The sequence below is a fragment of the Terrapene carolina genome, unplaced genomic scaffold (assembly GCF_002925995.2).
Source record: "Terrapene carolina triunguis isolate 2854851 unplaced genomic scaffold, T_m_triunguis-2.0 Scaffold66, whole genome shotgun sequence".
In the NCBI taxonomy this organism is placed as follows: domain Eukaryota; kingdom Metazoa; phylum Chordata; order Testudines; family Emydidae; genus Terrapene; species Terrapene triunguis.
In genome coordinates this window covers 95,428,969-95,435,509 of record NW_020664417.1, presented here as the reverse complement: position 1 = coordinate 95,435,509, position 6,541 = coordinate 95,428,969, and positions in this window count along the sequence as shown.

Sequence of the window (6,541 nt, the reverse complement as noted above, 5' to 3'; positions counted from 1 at the left end):
TTGTTGCATGTGTTTACCATAGTTAAACAATGCTTGAATTCCCAACAGCTGTTCAGATCAACCAAGTTTGTACTTATTATTCCATATCAATGATCCATCATATAAATTGACTTTCATTCACCCGAATGTTCAGGGAATGGCTGTTTTTAATACAAATACCCACATTGTCAGGCAGACAGGCATATGTCTGGAAACAAGAACAATCACTGTCCATAACTATTTGTTATTTGCTGTTCTTCTGTTTGAAAAGCTGGGGAGAAGAACCACTGTCCCGTGACCGTGGTGACCAGTTACTCATGACAAATCGTGAAAAAGCTGAAAGGACTACTTAGCGAAGGACCCACAGGCTGACACTTGTTCTCATAAACTGCTGGAACAATTGAGAATAATGGCCAAGTTTGTGAGAATCAAGGACTGCTTGTAAATGAATCACTTACTGTAAGTCTATTGCTGCCAGAGGTTACAGAATAACTTTCTGCAAAGGATACAAAGGTGATTACAGACACTGCCATGGAACTAGACATCAGCTAATCCACTTGTCCATGGTGCTGGCAGTTCTCATTACAAAGCAGATGAAATGATAATAAATACTGAGCAAAGAAAGTTCAGCTGTATCCAAAGCATTTTAATGAGTAAGACGCTATCAGCACAGCCCAGCTCTTCAATCAACTTTGAGCTCTGAAACAACAGCTGTTTCCCTGCTTTAACACTAAAGGGAATATATTGCCTCCAGTGATGCTTTCTGTAGCATGGAGTTACACTGCTATTCAATCAGATTGGTTCTGTCTCCTAGATACTCTGAATGGTAGATGAACTATTCCATGTGTAACCCACACATCTCCTGGGTGTGGTGTTCTGTCCCATCTAGTGGCACTGAGACCACTTAGAGAAAGAAGAATGAGTCTGCTACAGCCTTAGCTAACTATCAGTTGGCTTTTAGCTCATGCAGTAGAGGCTCATGCATTAAGCTCCAAAGGTCCCAGGTTCGATCCCGTCTGCTGACGACCAGGGTCTGTCAGCATTACACATGCATTGCACGCTCTACCCATGATTTCCCATCCCTTCCCTGCCTTATTATCCCAGCAATTTACCATCAGGCTGGGAAAACAGATAAGTAGTAATCTCCAAAGCAGTGCCATAATATCACAGGGCACTAGAACGGACTGAGACGGTACAAGCCTCAAAAAGAGCTTTTTAAGTTCTAACACTTCCCTCACCCTTTGCAAAATGCACTCAGTCTCCACAAATATAAAGCCTGAAATCCTTCCAGTTGGCAGCACAGAACATCACTGGGTCACTTTGTTTACCAGTGTGGTAACAGGTGCTATGACAACGGACGTACTGTGGCAGTGCCGGTATTTGAAAAATGGTAGTGGTTTAGATGGTGTATACAGCATCGGTGACTCTAGGGATCAGACTAAGTCCTCAAATATTGGCACTCAGAGAGAGAAAAAAAATATATAGAAAATGTTCAGTCTCTGTCTCTGTCTGCGGTTGGTTAAAATTCACATGTGGAGGAAAACTTTTTTTTTCTTAATATACAGATTAAAGGAGGGAGTGTGATCTAGTTGTTATAGCAGGGAATTGGGAATCAAGAGAGACAGAGGAGGCAGAGGGAGTGTGGGTGGTGTGACACTCCACTCCAGATTTTTCACAGTAATATTATTATGATATGATTATGGCATAATCATAATGTATTTTATGCAAGATAGGTCATGTGAGATCTCATGGGAAAGGCTATGGTTTACTGAATAGGATTATCCTATGGGTATGCATGTGACATTTCGGTATCTGAAGTTAGGAACATTGTCTATGTATCTATTACAAATGTGTTTACACCTGGGGAAGGCACACTAGGCAAAAGACTATCAGTCTAGATGGCTGGCTGGGAAGGGCCATTAGGGAGAACAATAAGTCTTAGAAGAAGCTAATATCCTACTGGGGGCCTTCCTGGGGAGTCTTCCTGAGGACCCTACAAACAGACTCCGAGTCATGGTTGCTATGACACTACAGGGGCATGTGACCAGATCACCTGGTACTGGACTCCATCTTGGAATACTAGTGTTTTTCCACTGAAAGGCATGGGAACCAAGCTTGGAGACAAAGGGTTCCTGCCATATGAAAAAAAGCTATTTAAGGCAGGGGGTGATATCATAGTGGTTCTTCACTGACTCATGGCCCAAAGGAGACTCTTGAAAACACCTAAGGAACAAGGACTGAACTAGGAGGTAGTGCTGGACCCAGGCTAGAGGGATTTCTAGCCTGTGAAAGGAATATCAGGGGTTTTAAGTGCAGCTTGCCCCTTAAGAATCTCTGCAGCCAGTTTAAATAATCATTTAGGGTGAGAATTTGCTACTCATATCCAATCTCTTTAGTATATTAAGTTTAGTTTGTGTTTTTGTTTATTTGCCAGGTAACCTGCTTTGATCACTTTGCTGTCATTTATAATCACTTAAAATCTATCTTTTGTAGTTACTAAATTTGTTTTTGCTTTATTACAAACTAGCGTGTGGGAGTTATACCTTGGGGCAAAAAGCTGTTGTATATTCTCTCTCCACATTGAGGGAGGGGATGAATTTCATGAGCTTACACTGTACAGAGCTCTGTGCAGCACAAGACGCTATAATTTTGGGGTAACACTTCGGTGGGGAGGGGTTGCTCTTGAGCATCAGGGAAGTTCTTTAGCTGTAGCTTCCCCATGCAGAGCTGATCACAGCAGCCTGTAAGTACTGCAGCTAGACATGTCCCGACCTGTGTGTATGCTGGTGAAAGATTAAGCTTGGAAAGCTTTGCAACTTGTCACAGCATCACAGTGTGAGAGGGAAACCAGGCTGGGGGTTGGGGGGCTCAGTGGTATCCCAGTTCCAGGTGGCACCTTGAGGGGAACCCATCACAGGTGGTATGTTGAGAAAGTCAGGTGGAAGAAAAGCAGGGAAAAGAAACAATCATGAGATAAAAGGAGAGAGTGAAAGTGAGAGATGGAATGATAGAAAGGAAGGAATAAAGAAATGGAATAAAGCAATAAAAGAGGGAATTTTAAAAACTGTTAAATATTTTAATTCATGTCCCTCTTATATTTTGTCTGACAAATTCTACTGGAAACAGAACTAGGGGGGTGTTGGAAGGGAAAAGTTGTGTCTTTAAGGGCTGATGAGCTTAAGACTCATGATCTTGGACAAGACACTTAAGTTCTCTGCCTCAATTTCATAGCTGTAAAATAGAAATAATAAAACTTACCCACCTCACAGGGGCTTTGGGGGCTCTGACTAAAGACTTGGTCTACACTTAAAACGTCAGGTTGACATAGTTATGTCATCAGGAGTGTGAAAAAACTCACACCCCTGAGTGTTGTTATTATGACTTAGCTGCATCTACACTGGAGATTAAATTGGTATAGAAACGGCAGTCAGGGGTGTGGGTTTTTCACACCCCTGACCATAGGGGCTGACTTTTGGTTTCCATAGAATCATAGAATATTAAGGTTGGAAGGGACCTCAGGAGGTCATCTAGTCCAACCCCCTGCTCAAAGCAGGACCAACCCCAACTAAATCATCCCAGCCAGGGCTTTGTCAAGCCGGGCCTTCAAAACCTCTGAGGATGGAGATTCCACCACCTCCCTAGGTAACCCATTCAGGTGCTTCACCATCCTCCTAGTGAAATAGTTTTTCCTAATATCCAACCTACACTTCCCCCCACTGACCCACACTGGCTCTGCCCCCTCCACAAGGCCCCATCCCTACTCTGCCCCTGGGGCTGCACCCCCACTCCACCTCTTCCCGCCCCCGCTTCGCTCCCTCCCCCAACACCCTCTTCCCTGAGCACCTCCCCCCCCCCCGCTGCTCGCTCCTTTCTGTTCCCTCCTACCCTGAGGGCAGAGAGGAGTGAGTGGCGGTGCAGCCCAGCTCAACAGCTGAAGGACGGAGTAGTCTCGCTCAACAGCCAATGGGTGGTGCAGCCGCTGAAGAGCTGATGGGGACACAGGGCCAGCCACTGAAGAGCTGATTGGCAGCCAGCCCCAGGGCCGCCACAGCAGCTGCCCCAGTTAGTCCTTTGGATGCCGAACACCACCTATTTTTTCTCTGTGTGCGCTTGAGGCTCTGAGCATCCACGGAGTCGGCACATATGCCCCGATGGATGTAGCTATGTCACCAGAAGAATGGTTCCATGGACCTAGTTACCATTGCTCATGGAGGTGGAGTTCCTATGCCAGTGGAAAAACTCCTTCTCTCAATATAGACTGTGTCTACACTGCGGGGTTAATGTCATAATTATGGCAACCTAGCTATGCCGGTATAGTTTTCACAGTGTAGTTATACCCCAACTGGTGTATCTAAGGCCTTGTCTACATTACACAGTTTTGTAGGCAAAAGGCAGAAAGGGGAGCAGGGTGGGAGGAGAGGCTGCTGTGCGGTGCAGAGCCAGGAGCTGATGGGGAGGGGGTCTCCTCCTCCCCCAGGATTGGTTGTTCAGGCTGCTGTCTGAACTTAAAGAGACAGCATGCCAACACACTCTCCCCCAACACACACACTTCCCCAACACACACTGTCTCTCTCACATATACACTCCCCCTCCACACACACACACACTCCCTGTCACACACCCTCCCCCCCACATACACGTCAGTTGAAAAGCATCTGGCAATCTAGTAGGATGCCCATGGAAGGATGGGATTGAGAAACTTGCAGCACATGACGCTGCTCCTGTCCCCATGTGGCATTGCAAACCCTTCCCAAAGCTCCCTGTGGCCAGTTGCACTGTGGGATAGCTACCCACAGTGCATTGCTCTCTGTGTCGATGCAAGAGCCTCTACTGTGGATGCGCTCTGCTGACACAAGGAGCATAGTGTGGACAAGCAAGAGCGGTTTAATTAAAGCGCTTTAATTAAAGCGGCATAACTTATGCCCTAGTCTACACTATGAGTTTAATTCGAATTTAGCAGTGTTAAATCAAATTAACCCTGCATCCGTCCACACAACGAAGCCATTTATTTCGAAATAAAGGGCTCTTAAAATCGATTTCTGTACTCCTCCCCGACGAGCGGAGTGGCGCCAAAATCGATATTGTCATTTCAAATTAGGGTTAGTGTGGCCGCAATTCGATGGAATTGGCCTCCGGGAGCTATCCCACAGTGCACCATTGTGACCGCTCTGGACAGCAATCTGAACTCGGATGCACTGGCCAGGTAGACAGGAAAAGCCCCGCGAACATTTGAATTTTATTTCCTGTTTGCCCAGCGTGGAGAGCACAGGTTACCACAGAGAGCTCATCAGCACAGGTAACCATGCAGGTTGATAATCAAAAAAGAGCACCAGCATGGACTGTACGGGAGGTACTGGATCTGATCGCTATATGGGGAGAGGATTCAGTGCTAGCAGAACTTCGTTCGAAAAGACGAAATGCCAAAACGTTTGAAAAAATCTCCAAGGGCATGATGGAGAGAGGCCACAATAGGGACTCAGATCAGTGCTGCGTGAAAGTGAAGGAGCTCAGACAAGCCTATCAAAAAACAAAGGAGGCAAACGGTCGCTCCGGGTCAGAGCCGCGGACATGCCGCTTCTACGCCGAGCTGCATGCACTTCTAGGGGGGGCCACCACCACTACCCCACCTCTGACCGTGGATTCCAAGGCGGGGGTAATCTCATCAGCCCCACCTGAGGATTCTGCGGACGGGGAAGAGGAGGAGGAGGAGGAGGAGGACAAGCTTGCGGAGAGCACACAGCACTCCGTTCTCCCCAACAGCCAGGATCTTTTTCTCAGCCTGACTGAAGTACCCTCCCAAGCCAGTATCCAAGACCATGATCCAATGGAAGGGACCTCAGGTGAGTTTACCTTTTAAAATATAAATCTTGTTTTAAAAGCAAGTGTTTTTTAATGATTACTTTGCCCTGAAATCCTCCAGGGACATCTCCATGAAGCTCTCCTGGAGGTACTCCAAAAGCCTTTCCACAAGGTTTCTGGGCAGTGCAGCCTTATTCCGTCCTCCATGGTAGGACACTTGACCATGCCATGCTAGTAGCAAGTAATCTGGTATCATTGCATGACAAAGCCTGGCAGCGTATGGTCCCGGTGTTTGCTGGTATTCAAGCAACATCCGTTCTTTATCTTGCTGTGTAATCCTCAGGAGAGTGATATCGCTCATGGTAACCTGGTTGAAATACGGGAATTTAATTAAGGTGGCCGTTCCTACTGGGCTGTTTGCCTGTGGCTGAAAAGAAATCCTTCCCTGCAGTTAGCCAAGCACGGGGGGGCGGGGGGGGGGGGAATTGGCCCTGAGCTTTTCGCGTTTGGCTAGCAGAGATCTTCCCTGATACCAGCCACGCGGTGGGGGGAGGGGTAAAGCGATCATCCCAGAGAATTCATGGCGGGGGGGGGGCGGTGTTAGTTTGGTTCCTGCAGGGATCTTCCCTGATACCAGCCACGCGGTGTGAGGAGGGATAAAGCGATCATCCAGAGAATTGGATGTCGGGGGGTTGTTTTCTGCTGCTGAAGGTTAACAGGAAAACTGCAGCACTCAACGGGCTTTGCTTGGTATGTGGGAAAG